The sequence below is a fragment of the Manis javanica genome, chromosome 15 (assembly GCF_040802235.1).
Source record: "Manis javanica isolate MJ-LG chromosome 15, MJ_LKY, whole genome shotgun sequence".
In the NCBI taxonomy this organism is placed as follows: Eukaryota; Metazoa; Chordata; class Mammalia; order Pholidota; family Manidae; genus Manis; species Manis javanica.
This window is the reverse complement of record NC_133170.1, coordinates 40,317,623-40,331,303: the sequence shown is the minus strand read 5'-3', so window position 1 is coordinate 40,331,303 and position 13,681 is coordinate 40,317,623.

The window sequence follows — 13,681 nt, the reverse complement described above, 5'->3', positions numbered from 1 at the left end:
TATATTTTTCGTTTGTTTACTTCAAATGAGGATGCATCCAGAAGATCATTACACACCACCTCTTCCTGTCCTAGCTGGAGTATTTCCAGTTCCAGAAGCTGAGGCCACAGGAAATGCCCCCCTTTGGATGCTCTTATACTCTTATTTCATGACTGACTCATTACCAAAAAATTTTGATATTCAGGTTCTGCAAGATAAAAAAGAGTGCCTTCTGAATCATTAGAGATACATTTTGATGTTTATAATTGCTGAAGATTAGTAATCCTTGAATTTTGCGTGAGTGTGTATGTATATGCTCATACATATCTACTAACCCAGAAAATTTAAGCCCTGACCACACTAAATACGGTTCTACTTGAGACCCTAAAACAGCTACATATATCTTAAAACAGTTGCTTTAAACCTATTCATATTTCAGGTATATTTTCTATTGAGAATTACCACAAAATTCTGAACACAAAACCAGGTCTTCAGGATTGAAAAAATGTCAGCACTCTTTGTAAAAAGTTGCACATTAGGGCAAAATCAAGCAACTCCAAAAAGGCTGGTAACCCTTGTAGGAAGTGTATCCTTCATGCCTTTTTCTTTGCCTAAGAACATGTTACCTTTGTCATGGTTAAATAATTATTCAATGTTGTTTAGCACCCTTAAACTGCGAGGAAGTAATTTCAAAAATAAAATACTCCACAGCAGTTCCCTATAGTTGTAAAGCCTATTACCCTCATTTCTAAAATTCTCTTCATGGTTTTTAAAGGTAAACTTATAAAAATGGGCCGCCACATTGCTTAATTGTCCTCCCTGCTTTCGTTGCTGCCATTTGAGGGTAATAAAGAGCAGCAGCTATACAGCAGCATGCCACTCTGCTTCCACAAAGATGGCAATAGAGAGGGTGGGGAACTCTAAGGGGGAGAAAAGTGGCAGTGTTTTCCATTGACCAAGTCTTGCAAATAGGCCCAGCTGTTGAGTATGATCATTTGGAATCCCTGAAACACTTCTAGATGAGGATTGCTTCTGTACATATATTGATAAGTGTGTAATCTAGCCTTTCCCAACATGATGTGTAATATGTGTCTCTGTGTGTGACTGAATCTTTTTGAGCAGTTCTTCACCACCCATCATCAAAGACTGAGTTTCCCATCTGTAGATAGTACATTTGGTGGTAGAAGACAATAAACGTAAGAAGTTCAAACTATAAACATGCGATTTTGAATGCTCATGCAAAATATTCAATCTGCATAGCAAAGAAATGATAGGTAATTCCACATCGCATTTAGAGTTAAAAACATCTGTCCAATATAGCTGTAGCTGTGGGCCAATCCCAAGAAAATGCAAAAAATTGTCTTAATGGAGAAGTTGAAACCCACTGTACAATTAAGCTCTACAGTAGCTATATTTTATGATTTTAACTGGTCTGAAATAGAAAGTTTTCCAGTTGAGACCATAGTTTGTTTTCCCAATGCACATGGAGACTTTGTATATTATGTGCATCTCCACTGAGGCTGCACCAGGAATATACCTCTTCCCACATTTAAAATTCCTGATACCAACCAGTTCACTAGGTCATTAACATTAGAACAAATGCATGACTAGGATATTGGGGTCATGAAAGCTCTCTACAAATTTGAAGCAATAACAGTATTTCAAGCAGCTCAGAAAGTTGGAGGTTTTATAATCCTTACTTGGTTTTCTCTTTTAACAGAAAAATCTAGCAAAAATATGTTATGGTTCTATCTACATCTATTGTCTTTTCCCAAAATAAAATGAATAGAGACATATTCTTACCCAATCATGGATGAAACTGTTTACTACAGAAGAAAGGTAGGGCTGACAGTCAACTAATCCACACTGGTACAGCCAGATTAGTGGTTCACAGAGGGCTGTTCCCCTCTGCCATTGCACCCTAGATAAAAATACTTGATACTGTTAATACTGCCAAGTCTTCTGAGTGCCTTCCCCCATGTTCACACCACCCTTGCCACCCCCGCTGAATAAATCTCAGTGGACCAGTGGAAATGGAAAGCCATAATTGAAACACAGAGGCCATTTTCTCTTTGCTTTTATCTAAGCTGATCCCCTTCCTAGTGCTGGACCTGCTCACAGTGTGAGTAAATCTGAAACAGTATTTAATAGTACACTTGCTAAATGAGAAAAAGTTTTAACTCTGTACTTTTTTTTTCTGAACTTGACTTGGTTGCTGCTCTTAATTCAGGTTAGTGGTGTGTCCATTCTTGACAAAAATATATATATTCTCACCAACCAAGGTTATATCCAACCAAGGATTAGATCAGCCCTGCATTGATGGGGCAAGTTTCCTCAATGATACCAGCCCACAGAGAAGCCTGAGAACAGCAGAACCATCATCTGGGGTGCTTTCAGAGATGCAGATTCTTGGGCACCACTCTCAGATGCTCTTGCTCTGTAGCCCTGGGTGAACTCAGTAATCTGTATTTTCAATAAGTCCCTCAGGGGATTCTGACCTCTTCAACACTTAGAAATACTGCACCAGATGGGGATCTCTCAGTTTATCATCTCAGGCTACCTCTTGTTCTGGGATAGCTGGATTTGGAGAAAAACCCTGTTGGGCTCATTTTGATTTCATAGGCTTAACTCATCTTTCTCTGTCAAGCCTGTGTCTAGGAGTGCCAGCTGTCCACAGGCAAGGATAACTCATGAACAGGCTGAAAAATAGATGGAATGAAATCTGAAAGCCAAGATTTCTGGCCAAAAACAAATGGTGCAAGGGAGTGACTGAAGAAGCAAAACTGGATTCTAAGGCCAAGTGCAGGCAAGCCAAAGGTGAGGGATGAGGTCTGGCTGGGAGCAGGTTGAGTGAACATGGTGGAGGCAGAGATACTGTACTTGCCTCCTGGAGGATAGAACTATGCCTCTGGCCCTCTTAGCAACATTTCGTAAGAGGTATTACCATTAGGTTTTAGAAAAGTGTGACCTGCCATCACTCCTTTTCCTGCCTTAGAATTAACTAATATGTCTCATCCTTAATAAGAATAATAATCAATATTGGGAATATGTTGAAAAATCAAATTCCAGAGATAATCTTGAGTATATTGAGATCCATGTTTTGTTTGTGTGTGTGTTGAGTTTTAAAATTGGCATAATTCACATAAAATATTAAAACTAGGTATACTTTAAAGAATGGTATATACCTAATTTAAAAAATAGGACGTTCCACTAATTTACAAATTTCTATATGCCCTCTCTGATCACATACCCTCTTACTCCTCAACAACATGTTACCATTAAATTGAATTTTGGTTTTATCATCCACCAAATGATTTGTTATTTCTTTTCACGTGTGTCTGTGTTCATGATTTTGCTTTTTTAAAGAGTTTACTTAAAGACTATTTTTTTAGAGCGATTTCAGGTCCATAGCAAAATGCGAGGAAGGCATTTTTCTGTATGCCCCCAACCACATACATGCATAGCCTTCCCATTATCAACATCCCCCACCAGAGTGGAATGTTTGTTACAACCGGTGAACCTATCAAAATCATAGCATCAAAATCATAATCACCCAAACCCCATAGTTTTCTTTAGGGTTTACCTCTGGTGGTGTGCATTGGACAATGGGTTTGGACAAATACATAATGACATGAATCCATCATTATAGCATCATACAGAGTGTTTTCACTGCCCTATAAATTTTATGGGCTCCACTTAGTCATCTTTTCATCCTCACCCCTGCCAGTTGGCAACCACTGATCTTTTTACTGTCTCCAAAGTTTTCCCTTTTCCAGAATGTCATGTGTTTAGAATTATAGCATGTAGCCATTTTAGATTGGCTGCTTTTACTTAGTAATATGCATTTAAGTTTCCTCTGTGTTTTTACGGCTTGATCAATCATTTCTTTTTAGCACTGAGTACTATTCTGGTGTACCACAGTTTATTTATTCATTCACTTATCAAACGATATCTTGGTTGCTTCCAAGTTTTAACAATTATGACTAAAACTTCTGTAAACATCTATGTGATATAAACATAGAGTGGGCAGAAGTCTTTGGTTCATTTGGATAAATGCCACAGAGTGTAATTGCTGGACTGTATGATAAGAGTATGTTTAGTATGTTTAATTTTAGAAACCTCCAAACTGTCTTCTGAAGGGGCTGTACCATTTTGCAGTCTTACCAGCAATGAATGAGAGCTCCTGCTGCTCCATACCCTTATCAAAATTAGGGGGTGTCAGTGTTGCAGATTCTGGCCATTCAATTAGTTGTCTAGTGGCATCTTATCATTGCTTTAGTTTGTATTTCCCTGGTGACGTATGATGTGGAGCTTCTATTCATATACTTATATGACATCTGTATATCTTTGGTAAAGTGTCTGTTAAGGTTTTTGTCCTATGTTTTAATCCAGTTGTTTTCTTATTGTTGAGTTTTAAGAGTTCTTTGTGCACTTTGGACAACAGTTGTTTATCAGATGTGTCTTTTGCAAATATTTACTGTAAGTCTGTGGTTTCTGTTCTCATCTCTTAAAATTTGTCTTTTGTAGAGCAGAAGTTTTTCATTTTAGCAAAGAAAGATTATTTCTTTCATAGATTGTGCCTTTAATGTTGTATCTAAAAAGTCATTGCCATACCCAAGGTCATCCAGATTTTCTCCTATGTTATCTTATAAGAGTTTGTAGTTCTGCATTCTGTGTTGAGGTCTCTGATCCATTTTGAGTTAATTTTTATGGAGAGTGTAAAGTCTGTGCTGAGATTCAGCTTTTTGCATGTGGATATTCACTTGTTTCAGCACCATTTGTTGAAGATTCTCTTTGCTCCACTGTATTTCCTTTTATCCTTTGTCAAAGATCAGTGGACTGTATTTGTGTGGGTCTATTTCTGGGCTTTCCATTCTGTTCTATTGATTCTCTATTCCTTCACCTACACACTGTCCTGACTACTGTAGCTTTACATAGTAAGTCTTAAAGTCTGGTAGTATCAGTCCTCCATCTTTGTTCTTCTTCTTCTTCAGTATTATATTGGCTATTCTTTGTCTTTTGACTTTCCATATAAACTTTAGAATAATTTGTCAATATCCACAAAATAGCTTGCTGGGATTCTGATTGGAATTGCATTGAATCTACAGATCAACTTGGGGATATCTTGGAAATATTGAGTCTTCCTTACATAAACATGGAATATTTCTCCATTTATTAAGTTGTGGGATTTCATTCATCAGAGTTTTGTAGTTTTTGTCCTTTAGATCTTATATATATTTTGTTAGGTTTATACCTAAGTATTTCATTTTTGGAGGTTTTGCTGTAAATGGTGTTGTGTTTTTAATTTCAAATTCCACCTGTGGCACATATATTAGAAAGCAATTGATTTTCATATGTTAACCTTGTATCCTACAACCTTACTATAATTGTGTATTTCAAGAGTTATTTTTTCTCAGTTTCTTAGGATTTTCTATGGAGATGATCATGTCATCTGCAAATACAGTTTCATTTCTTCCTTCTCAATCTGTATGTCTTTTATTTCCTTTTCCTGTCTAGTTGCAAAAGCAAAGACTTTCAGTACAGTTTTGAATTTGTACATGGTTTGGGCCCTTAAAAGAACTTGTACAGCAAATTGCTCTTGTGGCTGTACATTATGAGACTCATCCGTTTTTACTTGGAGACGATTTATTTCCACTGCTATTTTGTTTTATCAGTTGAGTATCACATGGTTTACTTACCCTTTTCTCTTGCTAAGGGACAATAGAATTTTATGTTTTATGTTTCAATTCTAAATGTTTAAATATTGTTTGGTTGATTGCTATTATAAATCATGCTACTGTCAACATTCTTAAATGACTTTATGCTTGTGATTACTTTAGAACCCATCTCAGGATAGGTCCTAGGGTCCCATTAAAAGAATGTGATCCTCAGACCCTAGACCCAATACTTCCTGAGTAACCTGGACAAGCTTCTCAGTCTGTTTCTTCTTCTATAAAATAATAATTCTGATACCTACTTTATAGGGTTGCTATGAGATTAAGTTTGGCAACGTATCAACATGGTTAGCTCCTTTCCACCACTCTACCCACCCACCTTCCACAGAAGTTCTCTCTTCTTCTGAGGCCTTCTCTGGCCCCTTCATTTAGTGACTAGAACTTTGCAAACATTCCATGTACAGAATGGTCATACCATATGGGTGGGATGCTGTACCCTGAGATTCAATGTTTTGTACATCTTCTTTGGCAGCAGCAAGTAGCTCATTATTCTGGGGTCTCCAGAATATATTCTAGAATGGTTCTTCTCTTTTTCTGAGAGGGCCTTGACTGAACAGAATGTCAAATAAGTGTATGAATGTGTATGGGCCAGCATTCCTTAGCAAGTCTGATTCCCCACCTCCCCCTACAATGCTCAGAGTGGCAGACAGGATTTGTCATCCGGCTTTCATCACAAAAATATTCCCTGGTATTTGTATGTACAGTGCTTTAGGATTTTCAGAGTTACTTCATGCATATGATCTCATTTGATCTTCACCAACTCCTTTGAAGGACTGGACATACCCAGTTTTTAGATATAATTTCCCTAAATGTACACACCTCGGGGTTTGGAAAAATAAGAAACTAGGACTTTGCATAGCTGGGCCAATGCTTTTTCTACTATCTCATAGACAGTGGTCTCCCCAAATACAGAAGATGGAAATATTTTTGCCTGTGCTCCATAGAAACTATAACTAGGACCAGAAAGTAAAATGGAAAGTTAGCATTAGATTGAGAAAAATAAAGTCACTTACTGTTAGAATAAATTGAGCTAAAACTTACCATATGCCAGGCTCTGTGCTAAGCTGCATTAGGTAGCTCCCCTCATTAAATCCTCACAACAACCTAATAAGGTTAGATAGATACTGTCCCTATTTCTAGTGATGAGGACTCAAATGCTCAGAAGTGTGAAAGAGCTTGCCAGTGTCACCGAGCTAGTTAGCCGCAGTCAGGAGTCTTAAGCCCTCAGGGTCAACGACAATCCTAAACTCCTCTCTGATTGTCACTTAAACCTCAAGCCCACCTCACGCCACTCTCTTTCCTTACACTACAGTGGTTTACACAGAAAGATCTGGTGTTGAGTGTGGAAAATGTGTCAAAAATGAATAAATTTTCTTCCTTGTAGAATCTTTTAAGAAAAGACTTTATGAGGTGAAATTCACATAAGAACATTAACTATTAAAAAAGTGAGTAATTTAATGACAGTCCATTTGCAATGTTATACAACCACCACCTATCTACCAAATATTTCTATCCCTCCAAAGTAAAATCCATTACACATTCAGCAATTTCTCCCCATCCCCCAATACTTCCAGCTTCCAGCACCACCAATCTGTGGATTTATCCATTCTGGATATTTCACATAAATGGAATCATACAATATATGGCCTTTTGTCTTTCACTTTGCATGTTTTGTCTACTTAGCACCGTACTGTAGCATGTGTCAGTACTTTGTTCCTTTTTACAGCTGAACAATATTACATTGTATGCAATATACCATGTTAATCCATTCACTTGCTGATGGGCACTTGAGTTGTCTCCCCACTTGGGCCACTGTGAATAGTGCAGCTACGAACATGAGTACATGTTTGAGTCCCCCATTTTTCGCTCTTTTGGGTATATACTTAGTGCAATTGCAGGCTTCTATGGTATTCTGTTTAGTCATTTCAGACCCACTGAACTGTTCTCCACAGTAGCTGAACCACATTACATACCCATCCACAATACGCAAAGGTTTCAGCTCCTCCACATCCTGGCGAACACTCGTTTTTGTCTTTTAATTGTAGCCGTCCTCATGAAATAGTACCTCACTATGGTTTTGATTTTCATTTCCCTAATGGCTAATGATGGCAAGCATTTCTTGAGGTGCTTGTTGGCCATTTGTATTTCTTTGTAGAAATGTCTATTCAGACCTTTTCCCACTTTTTAATTTGGTTATTTTACTATTGAGTTTAAGATGTAGATAGATTGATTGATTCACCTACATGTATATATATATATTTTTTTCTGGATACTAGACTCTGATCAAAGACATGATTTGCAGATATTTTCTCCCAGTCTGTAAGCTGGATTTTCACTTTCTTAGTAATGTCCTTTGATGCATGGTTTGATTTTATATGAAGTTTAATTTATCAATATTTTGTTTCCTAGGCTTCTGCTGTTATACCTAAGAATATATTGAAAGTCCAAAGACATGCAGACTTACCCCTATATATTTTTCTAAGAATTTTGTAGTTTTAGCTTTTACATTTAGGTCATTGATCCATTTCGAATTAATTTTTTTATATGGTATGAGGTAGGGGTCCACCTTCATTCTTTTGCATGTGGATGTTTGGTTGTTTCAGCACCATTTATTAACAAAACTATTCTTTCCCATTGAAAGGTCTTGGTACTCCTTCCTTTGTATAATCCTACACGATTATACAGTTGCCTTCTAACAAGGTGGGGGTTAGGAGCACTGATGCCCCCGTAAAGTAAGAAAGTCTGCATATAACTTTGACTCTCCCAAAATTTAAAGACTAATAGCCTATTGTTGACTGCAAACCTTACTGATAAACAGTCAATCAAAACATATTTTGTATGTTATATATATTATATACTGTATTCTTAGAATAAAGTAAGCTAGAGAAAAGAAAATGTTTTTCTAATTGTTTTAAATCTCCAAAACATTTTCCAATATATTTGTTGAAAAAAAATCCACATATAAATAGACCTGGTTAGTTCAAATCCATGTTGTTCAAGGGCCAACTGTAATTATATACAATAAACTGCACATATTTAAAATGTACAATTGATGAGTTTTGACATATACCCTCACAACAGTCAAGGCAAGTAGCATTTCCATCACCTTTGTAATTAATTCCCCCCCAAAGAATCCACTTTTTCTCACTATAGGTTAGTCTGTATACTCAAGCATTTTCTATCAGTGGAATCATAATATATACTCTTGGGCCTGGCTTCTTTCACTCAGAGTAATTATTTTTACATTTGTCCATGTTGATGCATGTTTCAATAGCTTCTTTCTTTTTATTGCTGAGTAGTGAGTACTCCACAATACAGATTCACCGCAGTTTGTGCTCACCTATCCTGGTGATGACTTCTGGGTTGTCTCCAGGTTTTGGCTTGGTAAAGCTGCTATGAACATTAGTGTACAAGTCTCTGTGTGCTTCCATTTCTTTTGAGTAAACACCTAGGAATTGAATGGCTGGGTCCTGTGTTAGGTATATTTTAAGTTTTTTAAGAAACTTCTAGACTGTTTTCCAGAAACACACAATAATGAGGTAGCATCGTATCTCCTGTCACCTTTGTGCACCTATAGTACTTGGAGGTCCTTATAAAAACTAAATGTGGGCATCTTTTTCACCTGTGCCTCTGATTATCTTCCTTTTGCTTCTTCAGTTCCTAAAATATTTACATAAGGTAGATAGATGTTCAGTTTACTTTGGATTAATGAATATTGAGTAATGATTTATTTTAACAAATATGATGGATGCTAACTTAAGAACCAAAATGAATGATAGAACAAAATTTGAGAGTTTGAGAGAAATAAAATAACACTGCTTTTCAAAAATATGCACATGATTCATAATAGAAAATACAGACTAGTTTAAAGGAGGAAACAGAAGTCAGCTGTGATCCTTCCCGATATCTCTTTTTTAAAAATTGTGTTGTTCTGTTTCTCCCCCAAAAATGCTCTTAAATTTAGGGCCAGTGGTCCTCAACTCTGGCTACACATAGAATCATCCAGGGAACTTGCAATGGGCTGAATGTTTTTGTCCCCTGAATTTGTATGTCGAAACCTAATCCCCAGTGTAATGGTGTTAGGAGGTGGGTCCTCTGGGGAGTGAGTAGGTCACGATGGTGAAACCCTCATGAATGGGATTCGTGCTTTATAAAGAGGCCCAGAGAGCCCCCTCTCCCTTTCTGCCATTTGAGGACACAGCAAAAAAGGGGCCATGTAGGAAGCGGGCTTACACCAGACACCAGAACTCCAGAACTGGGAAAGATAAATCCATTGTGCAAAAGCCACCCAGTCTACAATATTTTGTTACAGAAGCCTGAATAGACTAAGATAGGGTGCTTTTTAATAGGTCCAATGTCTGAATTTTAGCCCAGAGGTTCTAATTTAATAGGCCTGAGGTGGGGTCTGAGTGTCAACAGTTTTCTTTTCAATCAACTTTTTGGAGTTGTAACTTACATACAGTGAAACACATCTCTTTTAAGTGTACAGTGTCATGAATTGCTTAACAAGTACATGTGTATTTTCCCTATAAACACCACCACAATTAAGTATACAACATTTTCATCATCCCCAAATATCCCCCATTCAGTTCCCAGGTAACGGTGGATCTGATTTGTCACCATAGTTGTGACACTGACTAGAATTTCACATAAATGGAATTGAGCACTTTGGCCTCTGTCATTCAGCAGTATGTTTATGAGAGTCATCATATTGCTGCATGTTCCGTAGTTTATTCTTTTTTTACTGCTAATTAGTATTCCATTGTATAGAAGGACCACATTCTGTTTATCCTTTCACCAGCTAATGGACATCTGGACTGTTTCCAGTTATTGACAGTTAGGAATGATGCTTTTATGAACATTCATGTAAAAGGTTTTGTGTGGATATATGTTTTCATTTCTTTTGGGTAAATACCTAGGAGTAGAATTTCTGGGTTGTATGGTACTTGTCTGTTTAACTTTACAAGAAACTTCCAAACTGTTTCCCAAAGGATAGTTGTATTATTTTGCATTCCCACTAGCAATGTATGAGTGTTAGGCTGCTCTACATTTTTGCCACAACACTATTGTCAGTCTTATATTTTAACCCTCCTAGGAAACAGCCATTTTTTAAAGCTCCCCAAGACAGATGTACTTTTCTGTATATGATACATCAAGAAAAAGTTAAGAAAAAACAACTCCCTAAAGGATTCTAATATGCTGCTGAGACTGAGAACCACTGAGCTAAATGGACAAACAAGCTCCAAATATTTAAATAATCAGTTGTTTTTACTTACGCATTCATGGTTGGTTTGTTCTTGTTTCCCTCAACCGTTATTTGCTCAAAAAGAGCTCTTTACCAGGTATTGGAACTATAGAGATAACACAACATTCCCATCCTCAAGAAGCTCAGGGTCAGGTTTATTGTGGTTTTTTTTTCTTAAGAAAATCAAAATTCACAAGTATGACCACAGCCATTTCAGACAGTTTGTTTTTTATGGATCCTTGGAACTTTTCCTCCCGATAAGGAGAGAAGGTAATGGGATCACGGATGGTGCTGGAGATGTTGCTTTCTTGGTTTAGCACTTTTTCTTCCCTGCTTCTTACCTCTCATGCTTTCTTTTCTACATAATGTAACTTGGGGAACGATGTTTTTAAACGAGGTTTCAGGAAATTGTACCGGTAATAAAATGGATGTATTTTGCCCCTGGTATTTTTTGCACTGGTGCCTACACACCACAGAGACCCCAGCTGCTTTCAGATTTTTGTTTTGTAGCTCTCCCTTGTTTGTTTTCCTGATACAGAAAATCTTTAATAAACATAGTATTCTAATAAAAATAAGGCGAATTGGCAAAACATTATAAAATCCTCACCAGAAACCAAGTAAAGAAGTAATAAAGGGTGAAAATAATTTGGCCTAAAACCAAACTCACATGTAAAATTGTGTCATTAAATAGTAAAATATTTTCTTATTTGCTATTACACTATAAAAAGACTTTGAAGTGGTACAACAATGCCTGTCCTTGGAACTAATAGAAAGAGGTATGAAATGAGCAGTGTCTCTGCAGAAGTCTTTTTAATCTTCTCTCATGGAAGTCAGTGTGAGGAACCTTAAAACTGGCTGACACTTACGTGCAAAGCAGATTCTGCTCAGAGCAACTGGTAGAAAATGCATTCCATTTTCCTTTTCCTTGGGGGCCTTACTAGTTCCAGAGACCTCAGAAAGCTTATAGAAAATGGCTAATGATGAAAGTCTGACAATGAGTAGAAAGTTATTAGTCTAGCTCTGGGTCTAGAGAAATCTTACCTCCAACATGGATGAATTTTCATAAAAATATTTTCCAGAGCAATCTCAAGCCAGTTTAATCCCTTGATTGATATTCTATACAATGGAATAAACCATTTTCAGTATTTGCTGTGTTTATTTTTATTTCACTGTAATTTCTTTTCACTGAAATTATTCTTTTTTCTATTTTCATTTTTTACACAAATTGGATTAATTGACTGGTTTTGTCCAGCTTTATTGAGTTATGACTAACAAATAAAAATTGTATCTTTCCATTTAGGTTGTACAATGTGGTTTTTTTAAGGTGTATAATGTGATATTACATGTGTGATATGATTAATGTTCATATACACTGTGAAATGATCACCACAATCACGTTCATTAACACATCCATCACCTCACATTGTTAGCTTTTTTTGTGGTCAGAATGCATAAAATTTACTCTTAGCAAATTTCAAATACACAATACAGTATTATTAACTATAATTCCTGTGCTGTACATTAGATCTCCAGAACTTATAAATGTAAGTTTATAACCTTTGACCAATGCCTCCCCATTTCTTCCATCCTCCAGCCCCTGCCAGCCACTAATTTACTTTCTGACTCTACAAGTTCAGCTTTTCTAGATCACCCGTGTAAGCAAGGTCATGCGGGATTGGTCTTTCTTGTATCTGGCTCATTTCACTTAGCCTAATGCTCTCAAGGTACATCCATGTTGTCCCAAATGGCAGGATTTCTTTCTTTCTATGGTTGAATAATATTCCATTGTGTATATACCACATTTTTTTTATCCAGAGGGCACTTAGACTGTTTTCATGTCTTGGCTATTGTGTGTAATGCAGTGAACACTTACATCTCTTTAAGATACTGATTTCATTTCCTCTGGATATATAACCAGAAGTGGGATTGCTGAATCACATAGTAGTTCTGCTTTTAACTTTTTGAGGAACCCCCACACTGTTTTCCCTAATGGCTGCACCAATTTACATTCCCACCAACAGTGCACAAGGGTTCCCCTTTGGCCACACCATCACCAGCCTTTGTGGTCTCTTGTCTTTTTAACGCTGACCATTCCCTGTGTGAGGCGGCCTCTCATCGTAGCTGTGCCCTGCATTTCCCCAATGGTTAGTGACACTGAGCACTTTCTCATGTACCTGTTGGTCTCTTGTATGTCTTTTTTTTGAAAAATGTCTATTTAGGGTCTTTGCTCATTTTTAAAAATCGGTTATTATTGGTACTGTTATTGATTTGTTTGCATTCTTTATATATTTTGGACATTAGCCCATTATCAGATATATAGATGCAATTCAATAAACTGATCTAGAAATCTATACTTCTATTGGACATATATGACCTTGTTCACCCAAAAAAATTGGCAACAAGCTAAATGTGTACCAATAGGGGAATAATTCAATTAGGCTTTTTATTTGCATTTTATTTAACAACTCGGCCACAAAGCAAAGGTTGTTAAACTCTTCAGTAAATGTACAGATTGTAAATATTGAAGTCTTAATATAAAGATCAATTATAACATGAAAGCAGATTTAGACAGTATTTAGAGGAATGGGCATAGTTGTGTTCCAGTAAAACTCTACAAAAAAAAAACACACCAAAAAAATAGATTTGGTTTATGGGCCTTTATTTGCACATCCCTGAATGAAAGAGATGTATAGATTTGCATTTATTCACATGGAGTGTTCAT